The sequence below is a fragment of the Schistocerca cancellata genome, chromosome 2 (assembly GCF_023864275.1).
Source record: "Schistocerca cancellata isolate TAMUIC-IGC-003103 chromosome 2, iqSchCanc2.1, whole genome shotgun sequence".
Classification (NCBI taxonomy): Eukaryota; Metazoa; Arthropoda; class Insecta; order Orthoptera; family Acrididae; genus Schistocerca; species Schistocerca cancellata.
The window spans coordinates 190,987,346-191,005,225 of NC_064627.1; positions in this window are offsets into that span (position 1 = coordinate 190,987,346).

Here is a 17,880-nt window from a genome sequence, read left to right on the forward strand (position 1 = left end):
ATCATGATTCCGTGTGTATACATTGTGTGTGCCTTATCAGTGTCTAGATGGAAGATTTCCGCTTCAGGCTCTCCATTCTGAGTAAGATCGCGGTTTGTAAGATGGTCCAGTGACACACGTCGTGCTTGGTTTGCCTCGCTACGTAGTAGTCTATGACATAATGCATACATGCATCGTCGATGCAGTCTGTGATACGAAAGTATCTCTGCTGAATTGTATCACACGAATGAAGCTGACGGTGATTTATACTTATTCCTAACTATAGTTTCTGTTTTATAGTCTGTACATAACGTAAGTTTGAAGTGGGGTGGTTGTACCGCTAGCGTGGTTATTTTCTGTATTAGCGAACGTTGTTCGTGATTTCCTATTCCGTGCACTCAATTTATCGTTCATATAACTGTCTGTATGTTGGGCTTTCAGGTCCGCCGTCCTAGTCACAGACACTGTTTGTGTTGGTTGGTTGGTTTGGGGAAGGAAACCAGACAGCGTGGTCATCGGTCTCATCGGATTAGGGAAGGATGGGGAAGGAAGTCGACCGGGCCCTTTCAGAGGAACCATCCCGGCATTTGCCTGGAGTGATTTAGGGAAATCACGGAAAACCTAAATCAGGATGGCCGGACGCGGGATTGAACCGTCGTCCTTCCGAATGCGAGTCCACACTGTTTATGTATTTGCAAGGAATGCAACCTGCAGCTGCTTCTTCACGGCAGTCTGCCCTCCTATGATCTGTATCGCACATCTTCCACAGAACTGTTCTCTGGTAGCGTTCTCGCTTCCCGCGCCCGGGTTCCCGGGTTCGATTCCCGGCGGGGTCAGGGATTTTCTCTGCCTCGTGATGACTGGGTGTTGTTTGATGTCCTTAGGTTAGTTAGGTTTAAGTAGTTCTAAGTTCTAGGGGACTGATGACCATAGATGTTAAGTCCCATAGTGCTCAGAGCCATTTGAACCATTTTTGAACCTGTTCTCTGTCACGGCGTTTTGGAGGATGGCGCAGGCCCCAGTACTTGAAACACTTCTGCACTGTACGAAAACGTTCACGCTTAGTGCCTCGAACTGTATATACACTCTCTCACTTTGTAGCAGCATCAGACGCACCATCGGGGTGACTTACAGAATATAGTTAACAGTACGTTTACCTCTCGGTGCTGTTTTAAATTTAATATTTACTTCCTAGTTGAATTCGTCCTTGCTGATGTATCCGCTCGAAGTTATTTCACAGAGCTCTTCGAGAAAGTCTGGTATAGTCATTGTTGTAGGTACTTGATATACTGTCAAAAATGGTCTGAATTTCCGAGGCTCCTTTAATTGTGATGTTTTCTCAATAATTTTCTTTTTGTCTGCCTACGTTTCCGTCTCAAGAATTACTGTATTTGCAGTTGATCTGATAGCTTATATTTTCACTTCATCTTCTTTGGGAATAATGATTTCTTTTATGGAATCGTGCACAGCCTTTGCATCCTGATTGCTTTCTGATTCGAAAAATAAAACCCTGATCTGCTTTGCTTCTGTTTGGGCTACTCGTTCCTGCACCTTGTTTTTCGGTTTTCCAGGTGAGCTAACTTAGCACAACATATAATCCAGCACTGTCAATATTAAAGCCACGGCGACCACTCAGGGAAAGTATTCGTTATACAAGGAATGAGGCTTCGGTGACGACTCACTTAGCCAGCGCGGAGACGTATTTCGGCCTGTAGTTTTCAACAAAGGCGCTGGGGCGGCCGATGGCAGCACACAGTACGAGCGACAGCCTCTGCGCGTGACGAAGTCTCTGGATCATCGCTCAGCAAGTGACGTCGCTATTCCTCCCGCTACCGATCAGGAAGTCTTCGCTAATTCTCACCAGATTTGATGCGTTGCGCGTGCCATTTCCTACTAAAATGTAAATGTCGTGTGAGTAGGGCCTCCCGTCGGATAGACCGTTCGATGGGTGCAAGTCTTTCGATTTGACGCCACTTCGGCGACTTGCGCGTCGATGGGGATGAAATGATGATGATTAGAACAACATAACAGCCAGTGCCTGAACGGAGAAAATCTCCGACACAACCGGGAATCGAACCCGGGTCCTTAGGATTGACATTCTGTCGCGGTGACCACTCACCTACTGGGGGCGGACATTTACTACTTACAAGGGAACCTCCCTACCGCACCCCCCTCAGATTTAGTTATAAGTTGGCACAGCGGATAGGCCTTGAAAAACTGAACACAGATCAATCGAGAAAACAGGAAGAAGTTGTGTGGAACTATGAAAAAAATAAAATATACAAACTGAGTAGTCCATGTGCAAGATAGGCAACATCAAGGAGATTGTGAGCTCAGGAGCGCCGTGGTCCCGTGGTTTGCGTGAGTAGCTGTGGAACGGGAGGTCCTAGGTTCAAGTCTTTCCTCGACTGAAAATTTTATTTTCGCAAAGTTATGATCTGTCCGTTCGTTCATTGACGTCTCCGTTCACTGTAATAAGTTTAGTGTCTGTGTTTTGCGACCGCACCGCAAAACCGTGCGATTAGTACACGAAAGGACGAGCCTCTCCAATGGGAACCGAAAACATTTGATAGCAGGGTCATAGGTCAACCGATTCCTCCACAGGAAAACATGTCTGATATAATCTATACGACACTGGTGACAGCATGTGCGTCACATGACAGGAATATGTTGTCGACCCACCTAATTTGTACACTTGGCGAATGGGTAAAAAGATTCTTCTACTTTGCCCGATTTAGGTTTTCTTGAGGATGTGATAATCGCTCCCAAAAAAGTGATGAAAACATAAGAGTTTGTCACATAAACTTAAAATAAAAAATTGAAATTTTTACTCGAGGGAAGACTTGAACCTAGAACCTCCCGTTCCGTAGCTGCTCTCGCTAACCACGGGACGGGAGGCTCTTTGCCTCCGATTGTCCTTGATGTTGCCTATCGTGGCATGGACTACTCAGTTTGTATGTTTTACTTTTTTTTTCATAGTTCCACACAAGTTCTTCCTGTTTTCTCGATTGATCTGTGTTCAGTTTTTCAAGGCCTATCCACTGTGCCAACTTATAACTAAATCTGAGGGGGGTGCGATGGGGAGGTTTCCTTGTTAGTGCGCTTCAGTCTCAGATCAACAGTGTGGTCACTTGCTTCGATAAAATATTATGGCTGAAACCCGAAGTAGAAAGCTCTGAAATATTTAGCGAAGCATGTAATTTAAACTTTAAGACAAACGAAAAAACGACGCCCCACGATGGAATTATCCGAACGGCGCGAAAAGCGGTAGATGTGATGTACATGTACAATCAAACAAATAGTTGCAATTACAGAAAAAAATGTATGATTCGATCAACAAAAAAGAGCTTCACAAACTGAGTAAGACAATAACGCGTTAGTCCACCACTGGCCCTTACGCAAGCAGCAATCCAGCTTCACAATGATTGATACACTTGTTCGATGTCCTCCCGAGGAATGTTGTGCCAGATTATGTCCAGTTGACGTGTTAGATCGTCAAAATCCCGTGATGGTTGGAGCGCCCTGCTCATAATGCTACAGACGTTCTCAATTGGAGAGAAATTTGGCGACCTTGTTGACCTAGGTAGGGTTTGGCAAGTACGAAGACAGGCAGTAGAAATTCTCGCCGTGTGCGGGTGGGCGTTAACTTGCCAAAATGTACGCCCAGGATGGCCTAGGATGAAGGGCAACACAATGAGGCGCAGAATATCTTCGACGCGTTGCTTTGCTGTAGGGATGCTGCGCATGACAACCAAACGGCTCCTGCTATGAAAAGAAACTGCACGCCATACCATCCCACCGCTGTCGTGGCGTCTTCAGATATGTTTTCGCTGGTCATTGTGGCTCGTTTAGAACCAGGACTCCTCACTGAAGACAATTCCACTCCAGTCAATGAGATCCCAGACCGAAGATGATTTGCCCCCTGTCAGTAGCCCGCCATACAGCCCAAGAACCAGGATGGTGGTCGGGGGTGCCATTTCCCTTCATAGCAGGATCCCTTTGGTTCTCATCTTCGCTATCCTTACTGCACAGCAGTATATCGACGATATTCTATGTCCCGTTTCGTTGCCTTTCATGGCAAGCCATTCTGAGCTTATACTTCAGCAAGATAATGCCCGACCGCACACGACGATGGTTTCTACTGTTTGTCTTAGTACTTGCCAAACCCTTCCTTGGCCAGCAACGTCGACGGATCTCTCCTTAACTGAGAACGCTTGCAGCGTTATGGGCAGGAAACTTCAACCATCTCAGGATACTGACAGTCTAAAGCGCCAGTTGGACAGAATATGGCACGGTATCCCTCAGGAGGACGTCCAACAATTGTATCAATCAATGTAAAGCCGAATAATTGCTTGCATGAGGGCCAGAGGTGGACCAAAGCGTTATTGACTTGCTCAGCTTGTGAAGCTCTTTTTTGGTGAACAAATCATCCATTTTTCTGCATTTGTAATCATTTATTTGTGTGTAGATGTTCATCACATCTACCGATTTCACCCCATTCGGATAATGGCTTCGTGATGGGTCATTTTTTTTTCTTTTTTTATTTTTTTTTTTCTTACAGTATATATGGAAAAGACAAGTAAGACGCAATAGGAGGGGAAGTGTTCATTGTAGTCGACGTAAATATTGCGTCTATCGAGGTCAAAATTGTACCTGACCGTGAAGTTATCTGGACACATGTAACAAGTCTAGGTGATCTCAGGCTTATTGTCGCATGTTTTTACCGGCCACCCGATTCCGCCATGACAGTTTTCGAATCATCCATAGAAAGCCTACGCCCTGTAGCGTGGAAGTACATAGATCATGCAATGTTAGTGGGAGGCGACTTTAATCTACCAATTATAGACTGGGACCTCTGCGGATTCACTGCAAGTGATGCGGACAGGCAGCCTTGTGGACTGGTTTTGAACACGTTTTCAGAAAATTGTCATGACCAGCTAGTTCTACACTCCGCATGCAGTGGAAATAGTTTAGACTATATAGCTTCAAACTGGCGTGACCTTATCGACGGTGTCTGTATAGAGACAGGGATTAATGATCATGCAGTAAATAATTTCTTCAAGAAGGCTAGGAGAGTATTTTGGCTGGGAAGAGCAGATGAGTCGTTGTTAGCATTCCACTTAGACACTGTATGGCCGGGCGTTGTGGCCGAGCGGTTCTAGGCGCTTCAGTCCGGAACCGCGCGATCGCTACGGTCGCAGGTTCGAATCCTCCCTCGGGCATGGATGTGCGTGATGTCCTTAGGTTAGTGAGGTTTAAGTAGTTCTAAGTTCTAGGGGACTGATGACCTCAGATGTTAAGTCCCATAGTGCTCAGAGCCATTTGAACCAAGCCAGACAGTGTATGAGCATTATTTAGTTACAATGTAATGGACACAGAGGAATTATGGGCAAATGTTAAACGGATTGAAAATCGCGCTCTGGAAAAGTATGTCCTAGTTTAATAAAATAATTCTAAGACCGCTAAGAAAGCACAGACTGTTGCACTCTCGGTTCAAAAAATAAAGCGCAAATGACGACAGGCAAAAGTCAGTAGAAATTCGTGACTCTAAAAAAAAGACATCGATGCGCGAAGCGTACAACAATTATCACCGTCATACCGTAGCAAAAGATCTTGCCGAGAACCCGAAAATATTCTGGTCCAGCCTAAAATCACTATGCAGTCACTCGTTGACCAATCTCGTGTGGTAATACAAGACAGAAAAAAGACGAAGTTTTAAGTCTCGCATTTCAGAAATTATTCACGTAGCAGGATCGTCGTTTGACCGTCGTACAGACTCTCATATGGAGAACAGAGTGATAGTCATCCCTGGCGTAGAGAAACAACTGAAACAGTAAGTCGCAGTTTTACAGAGTGTGCTTTACGACATTGGTCCTTTACTCAGCTTGCATTAATCGCGAATCTCTCGCCCAGCCCGAAGCCCCAAGCGACTAGAAAAAAGCGCAGCTGACTCCTGTAATTAGAGTCGTCAGAAAAAGTTTGAAAAGCTTCTAAGGGTGTTCCAGGGTAGGTTGCGCTAAGAAATAAGTGCCCAGAAATAATCCGATACTTTGTTCCGTTTCCGTGTTAATTAGCATTGAAGTTAGCCGATCAGGCCGTGCGCGTGTAAATTCAGGCCGCCCTCCAGAGACGGTGTCGCCGAATGCGTCCTTCGTTTCGTTTTCTAAATCCGAACAAGAGAGCGAAACAAAAATTGGACATGGAGCCGTAGTATAAATCGAACCTGAGCCAAAGGGTGAGCAATCTCGTGCGTTATCAGCTACGCTATGAGAACAACTAACTGTATCTGGCGGACAGCTTGAAATTGCGCGCGCAACGGCCTGATTGGCTAACTTCAATGGTAAGTGACTCGGAGACGGCGCAACGTACCCAATTTTTTTCTTAACAATAATTGCTTAGAACAGCCTAATCTGCAACACCGTTACAAGCATTTCAGACTGTTTCTGACCAGCCTGTATAATAAGGGTAAAAGAAAGGACCCAAAAAAAACAGGCCAATCTCAATAACATCGGATTGCTGTGGAATTCTTAAACATATTTTCTGTCTGAATACAATAAATTTCTTTGAGGCGAAAGTGCCTCTGTTCACAGATGAGCACGGATTTGGAAGGCATCGCTCGTGCGAAACTCAGCTTGCTCTTGTCTCACACGATATCCGCGAACCATGGTGAAGGGAAACAGGCAGATTCCATATTCCTAGATTTCCAGAAACCGTTTGACACAGTGTCCCAGTGCAGACTTAGGCGAGCATACGGAGAATACAGAATAGGTTCTCAGAAATGTGAGTGGCTCGACGACTGAAACAGGTCTATTGGGAGGTCGTCATTTGCATTTCTAGAATTTGTACATACTTTGGATGTCCCAAACGCTAAGCGACGATTTTGAATTGCTTATTATTCGAGCGCAGTCTTTGGTCAGAGTAGCTGCGTCGGCGGAAGACGTGCTTCTTTTGTCTCGTTACTTGGCAGCTAGGATCGCGCGAGCTCTATCGTTAGAGGAGTAGTGAGACAGACGCCGAGCAGAGGACTCGTGGCAATGTAGACTTAAAAGTTGAGTGCATCTGTGTTTAAATAAAATGATTTGTGTCTGAATATTGTGAAACAGAGGAGAAAGATTCGATTAGTGATTTAGAATGAAATGAGATGCAATGACATTAGAAAATCATATGAAGAGGAATGAAGGTAATATTTTTTTTTGTTGCACCACAGTCGCGAGTAGTATAGAACCATTGTTGAATGAGATATCCATATCAAGGAACTACAGATATTTGATTAAAGACTGAGTAATTTTCACTGTAACTTATTTTTCATGTTTTTTAATTATTTGTCTATCAGTTGTGAGAGAGTTTGATATCAATATTGCCCTTTGTCCGAGTTAATGAGCATTGTAACATGAATGCCATACAAACAATAATACATCAGATAACTTGAAAACAGTTTGTTAAATGAGTACTTCACTTACGAGCATTGTCCACATCCTCGATCCAAGTCATGATGCGTATAAAATAGTTGACTTGTGTGGAGCATTACACTAAGCTTTCAGCAACTGTGGTTAGAAATATGCAGCTGGCACACAGAGAGCAGCAAGCACCGCTTTTCCAAGCAATCACGTTACGAGGTAAGATATTTTCATTTCAGGAACAGTTTGCTACGAAAATTATCTACTCACAGGGACCATTTCGTGAGCAACATTATTAGCCAGGTCGTTAATGCACAGGGACAACTTTAATTAAAGAGATTAATAGTAAAGTTCAGGATTTAATGAGTTTGCACATTTTTAGAAAGATTGTAAAACAAGCGAAATTCATGTTGTATCCTCTCAGGCAAATATATTTGAATTCTCTCGCAGTTGGAAATGCACAACGTCATCCAAAGCTGAACAACAGTGAAGTTACAACCAACCACCCAAGCCAGTACGAGTCCAAAATCAAACGAAAGCTATTCTTAAAGGAAACTTTCACTTTTTTTAAAGGAACCTTTCAGACATCTTAAGTAATAAAACGCATTATGATGTCATCGAAGGCGAGTGTTCATCCGAGACAGGGATATCGTCTGGAGTGCCCCAGAGATCTGTGATAGGACCGTTAGTATTCCCTATATAAGTAAATGATCTGACGGACAGGGTGAGCACCATTCTGACAATGCTGTTTTCTGACAATGCTGTCGTGTACGGGAAGCTGTTGTCATTGAATGAACGAAGGACGACACAAAATTTCTAGTTGTTGTGATGAATATCAGCTTCCTCTAAATGTAGAAAAATGTAATTTAATGCATATGCATAAGAAAAACAATCCCAGAAGTTCGAATACAGCAATAGTAATGTACTGCTTGACAGAAAACATTACGGCGGGAAGTTGCAAAGCGATATGAAATGGAATAAGCGTTTAGAACGGCAGCAGGAAAGGCTTCGACTTCAGTATATTGGGAGAGCTTTAGCAAAGTGTGGTTCATTTGTAAAGCTGACCATGTATAGAAGGCTAGTACGTCCCATTCGTGAGTCTGCTCGAGTGTTTGGGATCGTCTTAAAAGCTGACATCGAAGCAATTCAGAGGTCGGCTGCTAGACTTGCTACCGTTAGGTTCGATCAGCACAAGAGCATTACGGAGATGCTTCTTGAACTCCAGAAGGAATCCCTGAAGGGAAGATGAAGTCCTTCTTGCGAAACACTATTAAAAAAATTATTGAAAACCAGTATCTGAAGCTGGCTGCAGAAAGATTCTATTGCCGCCACAAGTGTAAATTGCGGTAACGACCACGGAGTTAAAATAAGAGAAATTAGGGCTGTGGAAGGCTTAGAATCAAATAAGGCATATGGTATAGATAATATTCGATCAGAATTTCTAAAATCATTGGGGAAATGCCAACAAAACAATTATCTACGCTGGTGTGAGGAATATGTGAGTCTGGCAGTATACCATTTGACTTTCGGAAAAACTTCATCCACACTACTCCGAAGATTGCAAAAGCCGACAAGTGCGAGAATTATCGCACAGTACCTTAAACAGCTGAAGCATCAAAGTTGCTGATCAAAATAATATGCATCTACATCTACGTGATTACTCTGCTATTGACAATAAAGTGCCGGGCAGGGGGTTCAATGAACCACCTTCAAGCTGTCTCTCTACCGTTCCACTCTCGAACGACGCGCGGGCAAAACGAGAGCTTAAATTTTTCTGTGCGAGCCCTGATTTCTCTTACTTTATCGTGATGATCATTTCCCCCTATGTTTTCGCAATCGGAGGAGAAATATGATGATTAAAATTTCATGAGAAGATCCCGTCGCAACGAAAAACGCCTTTGTTTTAATCGTTGCCATTCCACTTCACGTATCATATCTGTGGCACTATCTCCGCTATTTCGCGATAGTAGAAAACGAGCCGCCCTTGTTTGAACGTTTTCGATGTCATCCGTCTGTCCCGCCTGACGCGGATCCTACACCTCACAACAATACGCCAAAATAGGGCGGACAAGCGTGGTGTAAGCAGTCTCTTTAGTAGGCCTGTTGCACTTTTTAAGTGTTATGCTGATGAATCGCAGTCTTTGGTTTGCTCTATCCCCGGTATTATCTATGTGATCTTTCCAACTTAGGTTATTTGTAATACAGAAGAATGGAAAAGAAAACTGAGGCTGTGTTAGACGACGATCAGTTTGGCTTTAGGAAAAGTAAAGGCACCAGAGAGGCAGTTCTGACACTGTAGTTGATAATGGAAGCTACACTGAAAAAAATCAAGATACGTTTATGAGATTTGTCAACCTGGAAAAAGCGCTTCCGACAATGTAAAATTATGAAAGATGTTAGAAATTCTCAGAAAAGCAGGAGTAAGCTAAAGGGAAGACTGGTAATATACTATATGTACTAGAACCAAGAGGGAATAATAAATGCTCGGATTAAAAAGGATTTAAGACAGCGATGTAATCTACTGTTAATTACAGAAATAAAGTTTCAAAAGTGGAATTAAAATTCAGGGTGAACGGATATCAATGATAAGATTCGCTGACGACATTGCTATCCTCAGTGAAAGTGAAGAAGAATTACAGGATCTGCTGAATGGAATGAACAGCTAATGAGTACAAAATACGGATTGAGAGTAAATAGAAGAAAGGTGAAAGTAATAAGAAGTAGCAGAAATACGAACAATGAGAAACTTAACATCAGAATTGGCGATGAAGTTAAGGAATCCTGCTACCTAAGCAGCAAAATACCCTTGACGGTCGGAGTAAGGAGGACATCAAAAGCAGACCGGAAATGGCAAAAAGGGTAATTGGCCAAGAGAAATCTACTTGTAGCGAACGTAGGCCCTAATTTGAGTGGGAAATTTCTGAGAATATACTTTTGGAGCACAGCATTGTATGGTAGTGAAACATGGACAGTGGGCAAACATGGAATGAAGAGAATCAAAGCATTGCAGATGTGGTGTTACAGAAGAATGTTGAAAACTGGATGGACTGATCAGATAAGGAATCAGGAGAATAGGGGAAGAATAGGCGAGGAAAGGAATATACGGAAAACGCTAACAAGAAGAAGGAACAGGATTGTATGAAATCCATTAAGACATCGAGGGATAACTTGCATGGTACTACAGGGAGCTGCAGAAGGTAGAAATTGTAGAGGGAGGCAGAGGTAGGAATATATTCAACAAATAATTGAGGGCGTAGGTTGCAAGCGCTACTCTGAGATGAAGAGGTTGGCTCAACTGAGGAATTTTTGGCGGGCTGCATAAAACCTGTCAGAAGACCGATGACTATTAAAAAAACCAGGTGTCTCGGTGTATTTCCGAGTGGAACAGGAAAGGAAATGTGACAAGTAGTGGTACAAGGTATTCTCCTCCACGCACTATACGGTCGCTTGTAGAGTATGTTTGGAGATGCCGATGTAGATGCAGACATCCGACGTCTTGTCGTAGAACCATTTTTGCAGTATACACGTAGTTATACATTTTACACTATAATCGGAGAAAGCAAGTGCACTATTATTTGTTTCAAAATAATTAATCCTTCACTTTGGGCTTGTATTCTGTTACATTGCATGACGAACGTCGATGTGTTCTCCCTTTCCTGAATCGTGGGAATTATACTTTTATTTGGTACACGAACATTACATTTTAGTCGAAAAGAGTTAATATATAGGATGATTTTTTCCACCGTGTACAAACTCTAGGGATTGATAGATGAGGGGGTACGGAACAAAAAGGCCTAATAAACTCATGTTCGGAAATGCATGGTTTCCATGCCAGAGACCATTTATTCAATGATACTTTGTTACAGTGACTGCGGTCCGCGCTGTACCATGCAGCTGCAGACAGCATGGATGGTTTCCTCCGAGAGAGTGGTACTGTTCCTCATACGTCGTGCCCCAGCGCCCTCTTCTGCCATAGTAATTGGTAATGTTGCGTCCGATTCACTTCTCTTGCTGACTCATCTCGTAGAGAAAGTCATACTGCGTTGTACACTATAGTTCCGTATTCAAACTGAGGGCTTGCCGACATGTGTTTACTTACGGAAAGACAAATGGCAATAGGTGGCGGGCAGCAAGGCTGTATCAGCAGATCTATCCCCGCCGACAACAACCCCAGCATTCAATGTTTGCAACAGTGTTACGCTGTTTGCCTGAGACGGGGTCGTTTCAAGAAGCAGGAAATCATGACGGGTGTACCAGAAATATTGGGACACCAGACTTGGGGAAAAGTGCGATTAACACTGTGGAAGTCGACCGCTGTGTCAGTACCAGTCAGTTGGCCCGCCATTACAGGATAAGCCAGACAACACCGTGGAACATTCTCCACAATTGTTACTACCCTTATCACTTACAGCGTGTGCAGGGCTTATTAGCGACAGACTTTCCGCATCGGGATTTACGCCGAGTCATGTATTCAACTTTCGTAACACTCATCTGAGGGTTAGTATTCAGAACCCCCATGGTAACAGCGAATCACCAACATCGGTGCAGCCGGAATGTGTGGGCTGGGATAATTGGCGACCTTATTTTAGGACTACTCTTCCTCCCACATCACCTAAGAGGCCGGAAGTATCGGCGTTTCTTGCGGGCGGCTTTGCCTCCCCTGCAGGAAGAAGTGTCATTGATGATTCGAAGTGTTATGTCACTGCTACATGATGGCGCTCCAGCTCGCTTCGCCGTTAACGTCGTGTCTTCCCTGGACGATGGATCGAACGAAGGGTTCCAGTTGCATAGCCTGTTCGTTCACCCGGTCTCAGGCAGTGCGATTTCTGGTTATGGGGCCATCTCAAAATCATCGTGTATGCAGAGCAAATTCCAGATGTGGAGACACAGGAGCAACGTATTCATGCTGCCTTTGACACTCTTCGGATGCAGCCTGCCCAATGTGAACGTGTGAGACAGAACATGCTACGGCGCGTACATGTATGCGTTGAGGCACATGGAAACCATTTCAGCACCTACTGTAACTGTGGCTGCATGGTACAGCGCGTATTAGACAGCATCTCTGTAACAATGAGTGATTGAATAAATGATCTCTAGCATGGAAACCAAGCATTTCCGGATAGAAGTTTATTAGGCCGTTTTTGTTCCGTGTCCTCTCGTCGATCAGTACCTAGAGTTTGTACACGGTGGAAAAAATGGGCCTGTATCTATTAAGCAAAACAGGGAAAATTTGTTAGTAAACACCTCGAAAAGTTCTTGAGCGACTTATTTCAAATCTTTACGCGATAATTTAATAAACCATTGGCTGGACATAGGCTACATATATGTCTTTAGATGTATACATATAATATACAAATTGTATATATGATATAATAGGGAAACGCTGTTAGTGAAAATCACAAAAATTTCTGGACCGATTTACTTCCAAATTTTACACGACGCTCTAATAAACATTCAAAAGGACATAGACTATACATGTTTTATAAAACGATGTATAGGTTTTCCGTGAAAGCCAAATGCGAAATGGATAATACTGTGCTCTGCTGTGTGTTTTAGTTTTCTTTCTCGCAGTCAGTTATAACTGTTATAGCAGGGCATTTAAACCATTAAGCAAATTTTTTTCTCCCATGTATATTCTTTCTTCTTACATACAATTTTAAATCAACTACGTGTTGCTTTGTTTTCTTCTTTGTAAATGGTTCAAATGACTCTGAGCACTATGGGACTTAACATCTATGGTCATCAGTCCCCTAGAACTTAGAACTATTTAAACCTAACTAACCTAAGGAGATCACACAACACCCAGTCATCACGAGGCAGAGAAAATCCCTGACCCCGCCGGGAATCGAACCCGGGAACCCAGGCGTGGGAAGCGAGAACGCTACCACACGACCACGAGCTGCGGTTTTAGCAGAAAACAGGAAAGTTGTATTTACCGCTTATTGGCTTCTGATTAGCATACTGCTATGGAATATCAATCGTCTGAAATTTTATAATTATACCCGTTGAAGTATTAAAACAACGAAAAACACGGCCATTGAAGCTACTATCCCCACAGATCCAACAACATATGCTAATGACCCCACCCTGTTTACCCATTCATAGCAAGCGACTCCCAGTCCAGGTTTCGTTGGCAGTTACAGTAAACAAGGCTCAAGGTCCATGGAGGGGAGGGGAGAGAGGAAATGGACAGAGACAGGTGAGGAAGTGGACGTAGAGAGGGGTAAGTAGGAGATGGACAGAGAGAAAGGGGAGTAGGAGGCAGAAGAGAAAGATAGAAGGCGAGGGACGACAAACAGAGAAAGGGGAGGAGGAGGAGATGGACAAAGAGAGGAGGAGAGTGAGGTGGACATGGAGAAGGGTGAAAGGAAGCCGTGAAGCATTGCCGCGTTTGCTAGTACACTTAGCATCCTCATGTTTTGCAGCGTTTCGCAATTTTGAAGCTTGCGCTGTAGAAGTACAAATTCATGGTAAGTTCATAGCTATACTGGTGTTTCAGCTGCAGATTTTGGGGTATTTATGAATAAAGTAGACGCATTATTAAAGTTTTCAACTTCTGTAGTGAATGAGGCACCGTAAAATTAAGTGAATATTGATATTTAAATGTTCAGGGCGTATCTATTCTACAGCTGTACGTGAGTACGTGTACTCAAGTGCCTTTTCATGTCGTGATCTAACTCTTTCTAACTGAGTTTACAGCAAGAGATATGAAACCAGCAGTACTACAATTAATAACAACTCAATAGAAACATCGACATATAAAAACCATTCTGTAAATACTTGCAATATACAATAATAATAGTAATAAATGGAAAAGGATTTGACGACTCTGAGACATATTTTTGCGAAATACAGACTGGAAATATGAACACAATCCAATGAAAAACGTAATGTATTCTGTAAAATAGCGTACAGTTCCCAAAAGAAGCGATTCATACCAAAGTCAGTTAATATTCATTTTTTAAATTTATTTTTTGCAAGGATTTGTGCATATAAGGAAACCTAATGCAAGTTGAACATTGTTCGGATTCCATAGCAGAAACTCAAGACAATGTTGTTCGAAATACTAGATGAAATTGCTTTACAAATCGCTCGTGTGCGGCTGGGCCGAAGCAAGCGACCGACTGCAGGCGACATTGCTGGTGCTCAAGAAGTGAGTTGTGAAGTGAAAAGTGTTGAATAAAAAAAAAGTGTATGAGAGAATGAGGTCAAGACGGGTGTCGAATAGGATGATGGGTTGTCACCAATCTGGCATCGTATAGGGCTGGACGAAGCGATCATATGATGGAGAACAGTAGATGATGAAATGGGAGAACCAAAGACGGACATGGGAGACAAAAATTACAAAGAGACACAAGTAGATTAATCCTTGAAGACGACCTAACGATAGTGAGTCAGAAAACGATGGAAAGAAGAAATTCACAAACTATGCAAGATAGCCAGGAGGGTGCAACTGTGGATCGCCTATAACATGACAAATACCACTGGGAATTGGAAAACACCGAAGACATCTCGCAACCGACGGTCAAATTAAAATATCTGGGAGAATATGTAACAGGAAGAAACAGGAGCAATGAGAGACTAATAGGGGCGACGAAGAAGATGAGGTCAGCCTTACATATGACCAGAGGTATACATGGTGGTCCATTGATAGTGACCAGGCCAAATATCTCACGAAATAAGCATCAAACGAGAAAACTACAAAGAACGAAACTCGTCTAGCTTGAAGGGGGAAACCAGATGGGGCTATGGTTGGCCCTCTAAAAGGCGCTGTTATATGTCAAACGGATATCAAACGCGTTTTTTGAAATAGGAACCTCCATTTTTATTACATATTCGTGTAGTACGTAAAGAAATATGAATGTTTTAGTTGGACCACTTTTTTCGCTTTGTGATCGATGACGCTGTAATAGTCACAAACGTATAAGTACGTGGTATCAAGTAACATTCGGTCAGTGCGGACGGTATTTTTTTCGTGATACATTACCCGTGTTAAAATGGACCGTTTACCAATTGCGGAAAAGGTCGATATCGTGTTGATGTATGGCTGTTGTGATCAAAATGCCCAACGGGCGTGTGCTATGTATGCTGCTCGGTATCCTGAACGACATCATCCAAGTGTCCGGACCGTTCGCCGGATAGTTGCGTTATTTAAGGAAACAGGAAGCGTTCAGCAACATGTGAAACGTCAACCACTACCTGCAACAAATGATGATGCCCAAGTAGGTGTTTTAGCTGCTGTCGCAGCTAATCCGCACATCAGTAGCAGACAAACTGTGCGAGAATCGGGAATCTCAAAAACGTCGGTACTGAGAATGCTACATGCACCCGTACCATATTTCTATGCACCAGGAATTGCATGGCGGTGACTTTGAACGTCGTGTATAGTTCTGCCACTGGGCACAAGAGAAATAACGGGACGATGACAGATTTTGCGCACGCGTTCTATTTAGAGATGAAACGTCATTCACCAACAGCGGTAACGTACACCAGCATAATAAGCACTATTGGGCAACGGAAAATCCACGATGGCTGCGACAAGTGGAACAACAGCGACCTTGGCGGGTTAATGTATGGTGCGGCATTATGGGAGGAAGGGTAATTGGCTCCCATTTTATCGATGGCAATCTAAATGGTGCAATGTATGCTGGTTTCCTTCGTAATATTCTACCGATGTTTCTACAAGATGACAGTATGGTGATGTACTTCCAACATGATGGATGTCCGACACATAGCGCGCGTGCGGTTGAAGCGGTATTGAGTAGCATATTTCATGACAGGTGGATTGGTCGTCGAAGCACCATACCATGGCCCGCACGTTCACCGGATCTGACGTACCCGGATTTCTTTCTGTGGGGAAAGTTGAAGGATATTTGCTATCGTGATCCACCGACAACGCCTGACAACATGCGTCAGGGCATTGTCAATGCATGTGCGAACATTACGGAAGGCAAACTACTCGCTGTTGAGAGGAATGTCGTTACACATATTGCCAAATGCATTGAGGTTGACGAACATAATTTTGAGCATTTATTGCTTTAACGTGGTATTTACGGGTAATCACGCTGTAACAGCATGCTTTCTCAGAAATGATAAGTTCACAAAGGTACATGCATCATATTGGAACAACCGAAATGAAATGTTCAAACGTACCTACGTTCTGTATTTTAATTTGAAGAACCTACCTGTTAGTAACTGTTCGTCTAAAATTGTGAGCCATATGTTTGTGACTATTACAGCGCCATCTATCACAAAGCTAAAAAAGTGGTCCAACTAAAACATTCATATTTCTTTACGAACTACACGAATATGAAAAAAAAATGGGGGTTACTATTTTAAATAAATGCAGTTGATATCCGTTTGACCTATGGCAGCGCCATCTAGAGGGCCAAGCATAGCACCATCTGGATTCCCCCTTCACGCTAGACAAGTTTCGTTCTTTGTAGTTTTTTCGTTTGACCCTTATTTAGTGAGATATTTATCCCAGTCACGATCAATGGTCCACCCTGTATACAAATATATATATATATATCTACAGATACAAAGATCAGGAACTATATGGCAACAATGAGGAATGTGGTACCATATGCAGCTGAGACGACAACACTAGGTCGATATGGTGCAGAAGAACTGGAGAAAGAAGAGCGAAACATACTGTGTATATTACTGGGCCCTAAAAGGGGTGCTGAGAGATGTATGCGAAGATACGGCGAAGCACTACACTGGAGCATCACAACAAAATTAGGAGAAATCGAAGTGAAAGGGGCAAGACTTTCGGAACATGTGATCAGGATGAATCTGGACAGAGCGCCGAAAAGAGTATGGGAAACAACGAGGAGAACAAGAGGAAAGAAAGGAACGATATGAGTTGTTGAATGAAGGAAGGACTGGTGGAAGCTGGGGATCAAGGTGGAAGGGAAGGAAAACTGGACAAGAAGGTGAACATTGATCAATGCGTCAAAGATGAAAGACAGAGAAGGGTACCGGAAAATGACAGTCAATAATGGAGCAGACTAAAGAAGAGCATACCGAAGATCTCTGAAGCAGAACAACACAGAAGAAGGGATGAAGAAATTCTGAAAGCAGAAGAAGACAAAAATGCATCCCATAAAGACAGTACCCGTGTTGCTACAGAGGTCATTATTGTAAGGAGAAGAACAACTGACTGTACATTCCCATGTATTGTCAGTCAGGGGATGTTATGTCGTTGGTTTACAGTCTCGTCGTCGTTCTCTTTCTTGAGATATTGTCTTGTCCTTGTAGTTAGTTTTCTTGTGGTAATGGAGGTTGTTTAAGCCCTGGCTGCAAGCAGAGTGTGTGCATTTCCCTTCGCGTAACGTGTCCTGGTGGCCCCAGCGGCTCCCTGGGTGTAGAAACTCTCCCACTTTCATCCTTGTCCCCCTCGATCATTTCTACTTACTTCTGTTTCTTGGTTTTATTGTTTCTCTGATGCAGCTCGGTTCACTGGATTTTGTCTTTTGTGTCCTTCCTCTCTGGGGTCTGC